The sequence below is a fragment of the Bos mutus genome, chromosome 15, assembly GCF_027580195.1.
Source record: "Bos mutus isolate GX-2022 chromosome 15, NWIPB_WYAK_1.1, whole genome shotgun sequence".
NCBI classification, from domain to species: domain Eukaryota; kingdom Metazoa; phylum Chordata; class Mammalia; order Artiodactyla; family Bovidae; genus Bos; species Bos mutus.
Window position 1 is genome coordinate 65,576,578 of NC_091631.1, and position 16,668 is coordinate 65,593,245.

The following is a 16,668-nucleotide window of genomic DNA, read 5'->3' on the forward strand; positions in this document are numbered from 1 at the left end:
GGTGCCATTGCCTTCTCCAATTTAATACCAGCTTATTCTGGATGACAGGACATGGTCATACCCATGAATCTGATGGAAATTACACATTGTCCCACTTTAACTGTAAAATGAGTCCATTATTCAAATGCAGTGTTATGTGGGATGGTAGCAAATAAAGCATTTGTTAATTCTGAGGAAGTTGGTGCTGGGCAAAAGCATGACAGACAGAGAAAATAAAATTAAGCATCCAGATTAAACAGATTGGGCTTCCCAGGTGGCACAATGGTAATGAATCCACCTGCCAATGCAGGAGATGGAGGTTCGATCCCTGGGTTGGGAAGATCCCTTGGAGGAGGAACTGGAAACCCACTCCAGTATTCTTGCCTGGGAAATCCATGGACAGGGGAGCCTGGCAGGCTACAGTCCATGGGGTCACAAAAGAGTCCATGGGATGGCAAAATAGTTGGACTCAACTTAGCAACTAAATAATAACAACAACTAGGCAGACAAAGTGTTAATATCTGTTCTTCTGAAGGCAAATTGTTGCCACTTCATAATGGCTATGAGTAATGTAGACAGTTTATACTAGGTGACCAGTTGCTCCCTTACAGGTATGATATACCATATTGAAAACTCAACATTAATCTTTGCTGTTAGCTGGTTAGGCACTCAGCAGTAGAGGTCACTAGGTAAGCTTTGTTCAAAAATAAAGTCCATATTGTTCAGTCCATCTTCAACTTAGATTCCTGCTGTATTTGTTTATAAACTCATTGAACAAGTACTGGGGTTTGCTAAGAAAAGAAAGCTCTCACTGATAGCCACAAAGTAGGTCATCTTGTAGACCTAAACAGACATTTCTCCAAAGAAGACATACAGATGGCTAATAAACACATGAAAAAATGCTCAGCATCCCTTATTGTTAGAGAAATGCAAATCAAAACTACAATGAGGCATCACCTCATGTGGATCAGAATAGCCATCATCAAAACTACAAACAATAAATGCTGGAGAGGGTGTGGAGTAAAGGGAAACTTCTTGCACTTTTGGTGGGAATGTAAATTTATACAGCCCCTATGGAGAACAGAATGGAGATTTCTTTAAAAACTAGGAATCCTACCATATGACCCAGCAATCTCATTACTGGGCATATACCCTGAGAAAATCATAGTTGAAAAAGTTGCATGTACCCCAATGTTCATTGCAGCACTATTTACAATAACGAGGACATGGGATAAACCTAAATGTCCATCGACAGATGAATGGATAAAGAAGTTGTGGTACGTATATTGTTGTTCTTTAGTCACTAAGCTGTGTCTGACTCTTTGCGACCCCATGGACTGCAGCATGCCAGGCTTCCCTGTCCTTCACTATATGCAATGGAATATTACACAGCCATAAAAAGGAATGAACTTGAGTCACTTCTAGTGAGGTGGATGAATCTAGAGTCTGTTATACAGAGTGAAGTAAGTCAAAAAGAGAAAAACAAATATCATATATTAACACACGTGTATATGGAATCTAGAAAAATGGTACTGATGAACATATTTGTAGGGCAGCGGTGGAGACACCGGCATGGAGAACAGACTTGTGGACACGGTGGGAAAGGAGACAGTGGGACAAATTGAGAGGGTAGCTTGGAAACATACGTCATCTTATGCAAAATAGATAGCTGGTGGGAATATGCTTTGTGATGCACGGAAATCAACCAGGTGCTCTGTGACAACCTAGAGGGGTGCGATGGAAGGTTCAAGAGGGATGGAACATATGTATTCCTATGGCTGATTCATGTTAATGTGTGGCAGAAATCAACACAACACTGTAAAGCAACTATCCTTCAATTAAAAATGAATACATTTTAAAAGTAGGTCATCTTGTCATTAGATTATTAGGGTCTCTTCCATAGTAGGTTCTTCTTGGTGGGCATTTGCATAGAATAAAAATTTTCACACTCTGGACCCATTCCAAGATGTCAATCTACAATTTCTTCCTAGGTTTCCTTGTTATCAATCCTCCAATCTGATTTCTTCCCCTTACTTGAGTATTTGGCCAGTTTGACACTAACCATAAATTGACATAGAGCTAAAATTATGACCAGCTCTCCTTGTAAGCTAAGTGAACAACAAAGGAGAGCTCCCTACGATAGAGCAGAAACCACAGTAACATCTGAAAGTTGTTAAATATTATTTTGAGTAAAGAATAAAAGGCAGTAGAATAAATAGCTCAGAAAACACTGTAAATGGTGTCAACAGAACTGCAGTGCAAATGTAAAATGTGTATCTGTGTCTTTCAAGACAAGTAGTTCCGGATAGCAGAGGTTAGTACAGCACGGTGAGTCAACTATACTTCAATTAAAAAATAAAAGACAAGTGTATCCATAAATGTAAATATTTTGCAAAATCAGTCAAAAAGAATATCAAAAAGTTGAAATGCAATGACAAATATGGCAGATCATATTTTCCAAATATTGTGGCAGAAATAAACCTATCCCACTCCTCCCCCTTCTTACAATGTGATGTTAATACTTCTCCATCGAGAGAGGCAGGCTATGTTCTCTCCTTTTAAATCTAGATGAGATTATGACTACCAAAATAAGTGACGTTTTGTGACTTCTGAGCTAAGTCATGAAAAATATGGTTTCCACCTGACTTTCTCTCTCAAGATACTTGCCCTTAAAACCGAACCAGTTGGGGAAATCACATGGAGATGCTCCAGCTGTTAGCCAACATTGGTGGCTAAAGTTCTAGCCAGCATCTTGGATCAACTGCAAGATATGTGGGTGAATAAGCATTCAACTGATTCCAGCCCCCAGCCATTAAGTCTCTGTTAGCCTTTGAGTTATTCAGTTATAGTGAAAGAGAAAAAAGTTATGCCATCTGTGCCCTGTTGAAAATATGGAAAATATGTGATCATAACAAAAGGTCATTATATGTCATTTAATTTGGGGATTATTTTGCCACAGAGTGCCAGAAAAATAAATGTCTAAAACTGGACTTTATTGGACTGGCACTCAATTATCCCATAGTCCACAATATGTTGTCTATTATGGTGAGTTAACAAATAGAAGCTTGAAGGAATCAAAGATTGTATGTCATTTTCAAGCTCACAATACAGATTAAGTTTTTATTGTTATTATTTAAAGAGCAATTATTATATAGTTGTGATATATAATAAACAAGATGCATTCAGAACACTGGGACAGATAACTAGCTTCATACAGGATTATCAGGGCAACTTGCTGCTGCTGCTGCTAAGTTGCTTCAGTTGTGTCTGACTCTGTGCAACCCCATAGATGGCAGCCCACCAGGCTCCCCTGTCCCTGAGATTCTCCAGGCAAGAACACTGGAGTGGGTTGCCATTTCCTTCTCTAATGCATGAAAGGGAAAAGTGAAAGTGAAGTCACTCAGTTGTTTCCAACTCTTCGTGACCCCATGGGCTGCAGCCCACCAGACTCCTCCATCCATGGGATTTTCCAGGCAAGAGTGCTGGAGTGCGTTGCCATTGTCTTATCCACAGGGCAACTTGAGGTATTATTTTACTAAATTATTCAACATTTTTGAGAAGTAAGACTCAATACTGAGAAGACTGCAGTTAGAAATAAGTAAATTCATATATGACTGAGAACACTGAAAACTGAAGAAATCCTGTTAGTAATATGGCAAGACGTGGCACAATCCATAAAGATATTCACACCAATTTATGCAGTAATTCTACTACTGAGGATTTGCCAATTAAATGAGAGAGGGGGAGGGAGGGAGGGAGAGAGAATGAAACTGTTCATTGCAGCAATATCTTTAGAAACAAACAATAGAAGTGTCCAAGAATAGGGGAGAAATAAGGTACAGTACATCTAAATAATAGATTATAGCCACTCAAGCAATAATTAAGAGGGACTTCCCTGGTGGCCCAGTGGCAGAGACTCCACACTCCCAATGCAAAGGGCCCGAGATCGATCCCTGCTCATGGAACTAGATCCCACATGCCACAGTTAAGACTCAGTGCAGCCAAATAAATATTTGATAATAATAATAATAATTAAGAAAAACTACTTAGAACCATGAAAATATGTTTATGGTATTAAGAGAAAGAATATTTGTTCAGTTGCTAAGTCACTTCTGACACTTTGACCCCATGGACTGCAGCATGCGAGGCTTCCCTGTCCTTCACCATCTCCCAGAGTTTGCTCAAACTCATGTCCACCGATTTCGTGATGCCATCCAACCATCATCTCATTCTCTGTCACCCCCTTCTTCTCCTGCCTTCAATCTTTCCCAGCATTAGGGGCTTTTCCAATGAGTTGGCTCTTCACATCAGGTGGCCAAAGTATAAATACCCCTTTTTTACAGTTACATAATATACATGCATTTCATTACTGATGCAATGGACATGAACTTGGGCAAACTCCTGGAGATGGTGGGGGACAGGGAGGCCTGGCATGCTGCAGTCCACAGGGTTGCGAAGAGTCAAACACGACTTGGGAGACTGAACACAAATATACATATATATAGTCTTATGGAACAGAGCTAGACAAGAAGATATTACAAGGCACAGTGAAGACTAGAGTGTCATCCAAAACCAAACTTATGTAGGTGTGAGGATTAATTATATGGTAAAAGTGATTTAAAGTCAGTGGAGAATGAATGGCTTTTCAAAAAATGGTGCTAATACAATTGGTTGTCCATTGTGGGAAACATTAAAAAGATAGATAATAGATAGATACATATATATTTAATCAATCAAAACTCTCTTTTCATATATGATTTGAGGTAGAAACTAGCTATATGTCTTCTTACAAAGAATAGTAAAAACAGTAGTACTAGAAGAAAATACAAAAGACTGTTTTTAGAATTTTTGGTCGGAAAGACCCTAAGCGAGACAGAAAAACAGAAACCAAAAACGGAAAGACTAACAGATTTAAATATGTAAACATATGAAACTTCTTTCTGGTGAGTGATACTGTAAACAAAAATAAAAGTGACAATCTGGAATAAGATATTTGCTATGTATAAAATAAAAAGGAGAAATATGGTAATAATATATGGAGTGTCTATAAATCATGGGAAAGGCAACAATTCAGCAGGAAAATGGACAGAGAACAAAAAAGCATATTTCATGAAAAAAGTACAATTAGCCAATAACGTATCTTGCCTGGAGAATCCTGTGGACGGAGGAGCCTGGTGGGCTGCTATCCATGGGGTCGCACAGAGTCAGATGCGACTGAAGCGACTTAGCATGCATGCATGCATTGGAGAAGGAAATGGCAACCCACTCCAATATTCTTGCCTGGAGAATCCCAAGGACAGAGGAGCCTGGTGGGTTGCCGTATATGGGGTCTCACAGAGTCAGACACGACTGAAGCGACTTAGCAGCAGCAGCAGCAGGAGCATATACATTGAAATACGCAACACCTCATGGATAATAGGGTAAATAACAGCGAAAGTAGCAACGACTTTTTCACTCATTGAATAGGCAAAGATAAACTTATTGATAATAAGAATTGATGCTTTTGAACTGTGGTGTTGGAGAACTCTTGAGAGTCCCTTGGACTGCAAGGAGATCCAACCAGTCCATTCTGAAGGAGATCAGCCCTGGGATTTCTGTGGAAGGAATGATACTAAAGCTGAAACTCCAGTACTTTGGCCACCTCATGTGAAGAGTTGACTCATTGGAAAAGACTCTGATGCTGGGAGGGATTGGGGGCAGGAGGAGAAGGGGACGACAGAGGATGGGATGGCTGGATGGCATCACCGACTTGATGGACGTGAGTCTCAGTGAACTCCGGGAGTTGGTGATGGACAGGGAGGCCTGGCATGCTGTGATTCATGGGGTCGCAAAGAGTCGGACATGACTGAGAGACTGAACTGAACTGAACTGAATGTTTGCAAATATCCAAAACAAGATGCTTGTATACTATCAGATGCTTGTATACTGTCAGAGAATGTATAATATAGCACAGCCTTATTGGAGGATTTTTTTGACCATACTATTGAAATTAATATGCTCTTTGACCAGACACTCCACTTATAGGAGTTTAACTTAGTTAAATATACTTACTAGTACAGGAAGATATATGTGTGTGTGTTAAAGAGTGCTCATTATAGACACATAAACATTAAAATGTCCTCCTGCTGGGAAAGATTGAAGGCAGGAGGACATTATAGACACATAAGTAAGCAATAAAAATACCTTAGTTATCCATTATAAAACACTACATTACCACACAACTATCCAAAGACATGTTGTTAACAAAAATAAACAAAAAATTGTCAAGTAAAATATATTTGATTAATATGTGTTTAGAAAAAATGAATGCATTTAAATTCATGAATATAAATGAATATTCAAAGATTTTCAAGAACAAGTATTGCTAGTATCATTGTCACTTCTTGGAAAGGAAAATTAGTCAGATTGAGAAAGGTAAGTGTGAAATGGAATTTTAACTTCCTACTGTATATATTTTGATACATTATAAAATTTTGATGTTGAACATATATTTATGTAAGTTGAAAAGCAATGAAAATCAAGAAGAAAATGTATTATAAAGATATCTAAAATGATCTTTAATAATAATCATTGATATGAAGCATTACTACAAATAATTTTTAAAGCTCTTTCATATACACAGTGTTATCACACCTTACAACAATCCTGTGAGATAGTTAAGTAGATAGAGATTATTATCCTTGTTTTAGAGTTAAGGAAACACTCTTAGAGAAGTTAAGTAATTTGCTATACTTTGTATTTATTGTATTTACTGAAAATGCAGTCTCTTTCCTCATCATGAGATAGAGGCAAATGTAAAGAGTTTGTCATGTAAATGTAGTTTATAAAAGCTTATACTGAAAAGATAGACATGTGGCTTTAGTGCATTTTGATAACTGAAGAAAACCAACTTTAACTGGGATGATCTTGCTGCTGCTGCTGCTAAATCGCTTCAGTCGTGTCCAACTCTGTGCGACCCCAGAGACGGCAGCCCACCAGGCTGTCCCTGGGATTCTCCAGACAAGAACACTGGAGTGGGTTGCCATTTCCTTCTCCAAATCATGAAGTGAAAGGTGAAAGTGAAGTCGCTCAGTCGTGTCCAACTCCTAGTGACCCCATGGACTGCAGCCTTCCAGGCTCCTCCATCCATGGGATTTTCCAGGCAAGAGTACTGGAGTGGGGTGCCATTGCCTTCTCCAAGGATGATCTTAGGATCATGATATATAATCAAAATATGAATGTAATAAAACAATAAGATGCTATGGAAATAGTAATTATTATAATGGCTCTGCTGAGTAGCATATGGCTTAACAGAACTAGAAATCCTGAGCAGAATCCAGGCTTTAATATTTCTTAGTGAATTTAGAGCAGTCATCTAACAGCTTTGAGCTCCTATAAAATGTAGCCACTCTTCCCTCTGCTTCCTACATAACCCTCTGCTTCCTACATAACCACACACATACACATTGGAATGTGAGAATTAAATGAGATGATACATGTAAAAGCATCTGGTATGGTGCCTGACATGTTACACATGTTCTAAAAATAGTAGTTTTCTATCTAGTTCGTTAAAAGAATAAAGGGACATACAATCTAAGTCAGACCAAAGAAGAACAGAAGACTGAACATTGCTGAAATTTTGTCAGTAATTGAAGACCCCGGCATCTAGCTGACCTTGGGGACGTGTTAAACAACATTAACAGCTATCTGAAACACATTTCAAAAAGTCTCTGTGTTTGAATCTGTTAATCTCATACTTTCAGATGATATGATCTCTTTAACTGTGATTTACTTTATCAACTGTCACCTCCCCATTGAGTAAGCTGAATCGTCTCAGCTTGATCACATTTCCTAAACTACACATCTGTGGACATGTTGCCTTCTGTCTTTGATTCATTAAAATTACTTTCACATTCATGGCATTTTCATGACTCTTTGATATATTACTTCAGGCACTGGGAAGCAGATAAAAGATTTCTGGCATCTTGGGAAGGATGAATTTGTCCTGGAGGAGATTGCATCTTGATGTATTGTTATTGAATCTCCTGGAAAGTGTTGTATGAACTGTCAGGCTTTGGTACCTGCTTTGAGCATCTAATGTTGGATATCTAATGTATATCACATTTATGTGGTGTGAGTTGTCTATACGCCCAAGGTCATCTACTGCATTTTTGCTCCAGCTCGTATTAACTAAAGGGGGTGTATGAGACAACCACCTCTCCTTGACCTTAAATGAAGGTTGTGTTTGGAGCTGAAAACTAATCAAAAACCTACTTGTCTTCACTTAGGGCTGCCATTACTTTGAAACATTCAGAACTGAAGGTAAAATTGAGTCAGAATGACTTGGAGTTTTTTGGTTTTTTGCTTTCTTTCTCTCTTGTCATAACATGATGATTTGGACACATCTTTACTAGCAACTTTCTATCCTAATATTAATGTTCTTACACCTCCTTCAAACCTTTGCCCACATGTCTCCTTCTCGAGACATTTCATATAAATTCTACATACAGCCCTGAACTTCTATCTCCTTATCCTCTTCTAATTTATTTCATTCTACTTATCATCGCCTGTTGTCATATACTTTACTTATTTATTCCATCAATTGTTATTATCTGTCACCTCTAACTAGGAATCCTTGTTAGTTGTGCCAGATGATGTGTTCCAAGCATCTACAAGAGAGCTTGGCAAAACGTGGGCAGTTCGATAATACATATTTTTTCCTTTGAATTTCTTTATTCATTTTTGGTTGCACTGGTTCTTCACTGCTGAGCCCCGGCGGTGAGCAGGGGCTACTCCCTAGTTGCGGTGCACAGGATTCTCACTGTGGCGGCTTCTCCTGTTGCAGAGCACAGGCTCTAGGGTACATAGGCTCAGTAGTTGTGGTGAACCGGTTTAGTTGCTCCAGGGCACGTGGAATCTTCCTGGACCAGGAATCTAGCCCATGTACCCTGTGCTGGGAGGCAGATTCCCAACCATTGGACCACAAGGGAAGTCCCAATAAACACGTATTTGAATGAATGAATATATCTCTCAGGCACTTCCGAGAGAATTCTTGATCTGATTTGATAGTGTTCATGAGAACACCACCTAATCACAAGGGAAGATGGTATTCACTGCCAACAATGTTTTGAGTGAGTGAGGGATGACTTCCTGAAGAATATGTTCTCTTGGCAGAATATATTTGTATTCTCTCCCCTACCAGGCAATCTATCCATCACTAGGTTTAGTTCCAAAATGCATGTTCATTTCTTTGAAATGCTTTCACATTATTCCTCATTTACAGTTGCCTGTATATTTCACGATATAACATCTGTGAAGTATGACAAAGATCAAAAACTAACAACATTTTTAGCAGTACCCAAAAATGGGTCTTTGGATCTGCATATAATAGAGATCTTCAGATCTCTGCTTCTAAATTTCAAAGCTTGAATTCCAGCATCACACAGCTATGTTGATAAATGTTATTCATATACTCGAAAGGACTTACAGCAAATTAAGTACTGATTTTTTAAAAAATTGAGAAGCAAAATAATGGGAAATCACAAAAAATCAGTGACATGCTTAGGAGTAATTTAAACACAGCAGAAACACAAACAACTCCCCGCCCCACCCCCTGCATCTCAGGGATGCAGTTGCAAAATATGAAGAATTCATTTATGTGTTTGCTGGGAAGGTCAGCAAAAGGAAATTGCATGTAGCGTTTGAGGGGAAAAAAAAAGATTAGTGCAAACAACTTGGAAGGAAGATAATCATGAAGCGTTGCTTCCAGAACCCAGATCTATTTAATTAAGCCCTTGGAATACAATTTCAGGTTTAATAAACCCTTTCCGTACTGAAACCAGATTCACTAGGAGTATTTAAACAGGTCTAAACTGATGCTGCTGCTGCTAAGTCGCTTCAGTCGTGTCCGACTCTGTGCGACCCCATAGACGGCAGCCCAACAGGCTCCCCCATTCCTGGGATTCTCCAGGCAAGGACACTGGAGTGGGTTGCCATTTCCTTTTCCAATGCATGCAAGTGAAAAGTGAAAGTGAAGTCGCTCAGTTGTGTCCGACTCCTAGTGACCCCATGGACTGAAGCCTACCAGGCTCCTCCATCCATGGAATTTTCCAGGCAAGAGTACTGGAGTAGGGTGCCATTGCAGTTTACTTAAAAAAAAAAAAAAACCAAAAAAAACAAAGAACCTAAACTAAAAAGAGAAACAAACCAGAGATACTGACTTAATAATTCATCTTTGCTATAGATGAGGGAATTTACTAAAAGGTTGCCTTCTTCATCTACATTTTGTTTTTTAAATATTTATCAGAATCTCACCTTTTCCATACAAAAGAGCTTACATAATCAGTTATATCATCCTCATTATCAGAAAGGAGGAATCATGAGTATACAAAAATTTTATGTAAAGGATATAAAAAGAAAAAAGAAAGTGGAAGCCATTCAGTCGTGTCCAACTCCTTGCAACCTGATGGACTGTAGCCCACCAGGCTCCTCTGTTCATGGAATTCCAGGCAGAAATACTGGAGTGGGCTGCCATGCCTTTCTCCAGGGGATCTTCATGACCCAGAGATCTTCCCAAACTGGTGATCAAACCCAGGTCTCCCACAGTGCGGGCAGATTCTTTTCCATTTGAGCTACTCAGGAAACCTAAAGGATATAAAGTAATGTATGAAATAGCATTCGCAATAGCATTTTTGTGGTAAGTTCAGTAGTTTATTTTACATGGCTCTTTGTTTTAAGAATTTTTAAATGAAAATAGGTAACATAATCAGAAATAAGTTTAAGATAGTTTGGAAGCATTGAATAGGGATAACTGGCTCAACCTGAGGTCTGGGGGAGGCTTCCTAGAGGAGATGAGTTCAGTCACTCAGTCGTGTCCGATTCTTTGCCACCCCATGGACTGTAGCATGCCAGGCTTCCCTATCCTTCACCAACCCCTGGAGCTTGCTCAAACTCGTGTCCATCGAGTTGGTGATGCCATCCAACCATCTCATCCTCTGTCGTCCCCTTCTCGTCTTGCCTTCCATCTTTCCCAGCTTCAGGGTCTTTTCCAGTGAGTTAGTTCTTTGCATCAGGTGGCCAACACATTGGAGTTTTAGCTTTAGCATCAGTCCTTCCAATGAATATTCAGGACTGATTTCCTTTAGGATTGACTGGTTTGATCCCCTTGCAGTCCAAGAGACTCTCAAGAGTCTTCTCCAACACCACAGTTCAAAAGTATCTATTCTTTGGCACTCAGGTTTCTTTATGGTCCAACTCTCACATCCATACATGACTACTGGAAAAACCAAAGCTTTGACTAGATGGACCTTTGTTGGCAAAGAAATATCTCTGCTTTTTAATTTAAAAACTTTTAATTTTTAATTTAAACTTTTAAATTAAATATGCTGTTTAGGTTGGTCATAGCTTTTCTCCCAAGGAGCAAGCGTCTTTTAATTTCATGGCCACAGTCACCATCTGCAGTGATTTTGCCTCACCCCAAAATAAAGTCTCTCACTGTTTCCATTGTTTCCCCATCTATTTGCCATGAAGTGATGGGAACAGATTCCATGGCCTTAGTTTTTTTAATGTTGAGTTTTAAGCCAGCTTTTTCACTCTCCTCTTTCACCTTAATCAAGAGGCTCTTTAGTCCCTCTTCGCTTTCTGTCATAAGGGTGGTGTCATCTGCATATCTTAGGTTATTGATATTTCTCCCTGCAATCTCTTGCCTGGAAAATCCCATGCATGGAGGAGCCTGGTAGGCTGCAGTCCATGAGGTCGCTGAGTCAGACAAGACTGAGCGATTTCACTTTCACTTTTCACTTTCATGCATTGGAGAAGGAAATGGAAACCCACTCCAGTATTCTTGCCTGGAGATTATCAGGGACGGGGGAGCCTGGTGGGCTGCCGTCTATGAGGTTGCACAGGTCGGACACGACTGAAGCGACTTAGCAGCTGCAGCCACCTGCAATCTTGGTTCCAGATTGTGCTTCATCCAGCCTAGCATTTAGCATGATGTACTCTGCATAGAAATTAAATAAGCAGGGTGACAATATACTGCCTTTATGTACTCCTTTCCCAATTTGAGAACAGTCCATTGTTCCATGTCCGGTTCTAGCTGTTGCTTCCTGACCTGCATACAGATTTCTCAGGAGGCAGCTTAGGTGGTCTGGTATTCCCATCTCTTTCAGAATTTTCCACAGTTTGTGGTGATCCACACAGTCAAAGTTTTTGGTGTAGTCAATAAAGCAGATGTTTTTCTGGAACTCTCTTGCTTTTTCGATGATCCAACAGATGTTCGCAATTTGATCTCTGGTTCCTCTGCCTTTTCTAAATCCAGCTTAAACATCTGGAAGTTCTTGGTTCACATACTGTTGAAACCTGGCTTGGAGAATTTTGAGCATTACTTTGCTAGCATGTGAGATGAGTGCAATTGTGTGGTAGTTTGAACATTGTTTGGCTTTACCTTTCTTTGGGATTGGAATGAAAACTGACCGTTTCCAGTCCTGTGGCCTCTGCTGAGTTTTCCAAATTTGCTGGCATCTTGAGTGCAGCACTTTCACAGCATCATCTTTTAGAATTTGAAATAGCTCAACTGGAATTCCATCACCTCCACTAGCTTTGTTCGTAGTTTGTTCGTAGTGATGCTCTTAAGAGGAAATGATGATCTCTTGAAATCGAGATATATGAGTTAGCCAGGTGAAAAACGGCAGGAAGGGCATTGCAACAAAGTAAACAATATATTGATGACTTGCTCTTAAAATAAGCTGATGTTCAAATAGTTATATAGCATAGTTAATGTGTTTGGTATATTTTCTTTTTTTTTTTTTTTTTGGCTTCATCTGCATGGTATGTGGGATCTTAGGTCTTTGTTCCCTAAACCTGTTCCCCCTATAGTGTGAGCTCTGAGTCTTAACCATGAAGCACCAAGGAAGTCCCTGATTTCTTATTTATATGAGTAATTCAGCAAAAATTGCAGCCACTACCATTCTAAAAATCTCAATTGAGTTATTTCATTGTAAACCAAATTTGACCTGGTTCCCATGAGAAGAGATGGAAATTGGGGGAAAATACTAATAGGTCACACAATATAATGTGCTCACAGCTGTCCTTCAAACCCCTGTGACATTCCTAAAATATAAAACACTGTGAGATGTGTTTAGGACAGCATAGAGTCCTTAAAAGAATACAAACTGGGCCCTTCCTTTGGAGTTAGAGATTCCAGTGTACAAAATACGTGGATTATAAACGCAACTGCATTGGATACTCTCTTTTTTTAATCATCCACCCCATGACTCTGGAGAAGTAACTGCACTTGGGAGTATCTTCTAGGTTGATCATCCCCATCTTTTTTATCCAAGTGTAACCAAGAGGATTTCTAGAGTAAAGAATGGATGTTTTAGATTGGCTCCATTCTTCATAGGATTGGCTCCAAACCTATGAAGAAGAGCAAAAGATATAGATAGAGCTGACATATTTCCACTCTGGTCCAATAGAATAGTTTATGAGATGGTGATTTAAGGCTGATGCTTCAGCTAAAAATAAAAACTATTTGCTTTCCTAGACTGTTGTCTGTGTTTGGAAGCCTTGGTCAACTAGTATAATGGCCAAAGGTGGCAGGATAAAACTTTGAAATTAAGGATCATAAACATAACAGGACTAATACTATACACTTAAATAATCCTTTTTTAACATTGCTTTGATAACAAGGCAAATCAGATAGATCTTTGGAAGCAGACTGATAAAAGTATATTTAAAGCTTTGTGTTTTGACATATTGTGCCCTCCTAAATTAAAAATAATTTACTGATGATTTACAACCATCTGCTTACTTGCTGAAATTAATCCTGCTGATGAGTTAACCAGCTGTATGACCCTGAGAAATTTATTTGCTCTCTCTTTGCTTTAAGTTCTATTTTAGTACCAAAGAAATAATAAAAAAAACTTCATAGAATTTTTAAAGATGAAATTAGGACATGCTAAATGTGTGTCTAATATAAAGAAAAATCTTAATAAGTATAAATTGTTAAAGGTGTAGTTGTTATTTATTATCAATATGTAGAATGATCTGAAAATAGACCCTCTCAGTTCCCCCTTTCACTAGAATAAATATTGATTGGATAAATAAATGTTTAGTTATGTATCACCTTATAAAAATAGCATTTTTTTCACTGCTCAAATGGATCTTCTATAGGTAAATATTATTATCCAATTTATACATTCAAGGACTTCAACACTAAAAGAAATAGGGTGGGGACTGGAATGTTCTAAGGGAAGTTGGATGGACTAGGCAGAGCACACTAGAGGCAAAACCCACCCAGCTTCCGTTACTCAGGGTGTAGGCAGTCCTTACAGCTTCTTCCCTTATATTAGCTGTTTGGCATTTAATAAGTTTCAAGAGCAGAAAGGAGTAAGAAATAAAGTGTAAACGAGACACTGATGTATAGAACAGTCTTATGGACTCTGAGGGAGAGGGAGAGGGTGGGAAGATTTGGGTGAATGACATTGAAACATGTAAAATATCATGTAAGAAACGAGTTGCCAGCCCAGGTTCGATACACGATACTGGATGCTTGGGGCTAGTGCACTGGGACGACCCAGAGGGATGGTATGGGGAGGGAGGAGGGAGGAGGGTTCAGGATGAGGAACACATGTATACCTGTGGCAGATTCATTTTGATATTTGGCAAAACTAATACAATTATGTAAAGTTTAAAAATAAAATAAAATTTAAAAAAAAAGAAATTAAGTGTAATACACTCAATGTATTTTAAAATAATCTTTAAAACATTAATTAAACAGCATATTGATAAAAGAGAAATGTAAATACTTTTATCATTAAAAATATTCATCTTTGTTTCATTTAAAATAAGTATAAATTAAAAAAAAAAAAGAAATGTAAGCAGATGGAATAATACAGTAGAAGCAAATATGGGGTATAGGAAATAAAAAGAAGAACAAAGAAGGATTAAGAATTATTGATACATCCAGCAAAATAATTACAACTGGAGGACTAACTGATGAAATAGTTGAAATAATAAATTAGGCTGAAACTGTGTGACTATATCACCAATGTGTGATGTTAGGTGGAGGTGGTTTGTCGCTAAGTGACTCTTTCGTGACCCTATGGACTATAGCCTGTCGGACTTCTCTGTCCATGGGATTTCCCGGGCAAGAATACTGGAGTGGGTTGCCATTTCCTTCTCCAGGGGATCTTCCTGACCCAGGGATTGAACCTGCGTCTCCTGCATTGCAGGTGGATTCTTCACCACTGAGCCATCAGGGAAGCCCATGATTTTAGGTAGAGCTGATTTAAAAAACAAACAAACAAACATGTAAGTTAGAAGGGAATATTAGTGAGTTCCCTGGTGGTGCAGCAGCTAAGACTCAATTCTCCCAATGCAGGGGACCCAGGTTTGATCCCTAGTCAGTTAACTACATCTCACATGCCGCAGCTGAGAGGTCATATGCCACAACGAAAGATCCCGCCTGTTGCCATGAAGACCAAAGATCTGAAATGCAGCAACTAAGACCTGGCTCAGCCAAACAAAAGTATAAATAAAAATATATATATATATATATATATTTTTTTTTTTTAAGCCTGCTTTATAAAAAGAAAAAAAAAAAGGGAGGAGGTAATAAGTCAGCACTAAAGAAGGCAATGGCACCCCACTCCAGTACTCTTGCCTGGAAAATCCCACAGATGGAGGAGCCTGGTAGGCTTCAGTCCATGGGGTCACGAAGAGTTGGACACGACTGAGTGACTTCACATTCACTTTTCACTTTCATGCATTGGAAAAGGAAATGGAAACCTACTCCAGTGTTCTTGCCTGGAGAATCCCAGGGATGGCGGAGCCTGGTGGAGCTGACCCCCATCTATGGGGTTGCACAGAGTCGGACACGACTGAAGAGACTTAGCAGCAGCAGCAGCAACAGTTAAAAAGATAATAGGAGGGTTCCAGTGAAAGTAGATATAACGTCTAGAAGAGATATAATGAAAGTAGATATAATGTCTAGCTACTTTTGTCTTCCCAAGTTTTTCTCAAAGATGCCTTAGGCTAATAACGCAGACCAGTATTCAGTGACTCTGCTCTATGCCTTAAGCCTCAAAAGCAGCTTTTAAACTACAGCTATCTATTCATCCTCCTCCAAATTCTTTCCTCCAAAATAGCAGAAGTCAGGTGGTTTCCCTTACTCTGACCCTCTCATTTGAAAACTTACCTTTTTGATATCATTATCTGTAAAGTATCTGATATTATGTGAGACAGTGCTCCTGAAATTTCTTTGGTCTCTGTATCACTTTAGTAAGGCCAAGCAAACAAACAAATACAATCTCTGAAAAGACTGGTGCTGATCTTAAAGAGAAATCAGTTACACGTTAGGCTTTTATTATATAGAAAGTATTTTTTCATTGCAAATGCAAATATATCAAGGTTTGAATTTTATAGAAATGGATATTCTTTTAAAGTCCAGCCAGAATACCCTCTTTGGTTAAATTACACAGTACAACATTTGTCTAACTATAGCATAGGATGTCAATTGGGACTATGTGAAAAAGCTCAAATAAAATTTTAGGAAATTGTAGTTTTAAAAATAAGTTGAACAGTTTTGTTTGCTAAAGAAAACTTTCAAAACACCAGTGTCCCTTATATAGATATAAGAGTGCATTCCAGTACTTTTTAACCTAATCTGACAATGGAAGCCCTTTGTGTGTTGCAAAGCTTGGAACTAGTAGT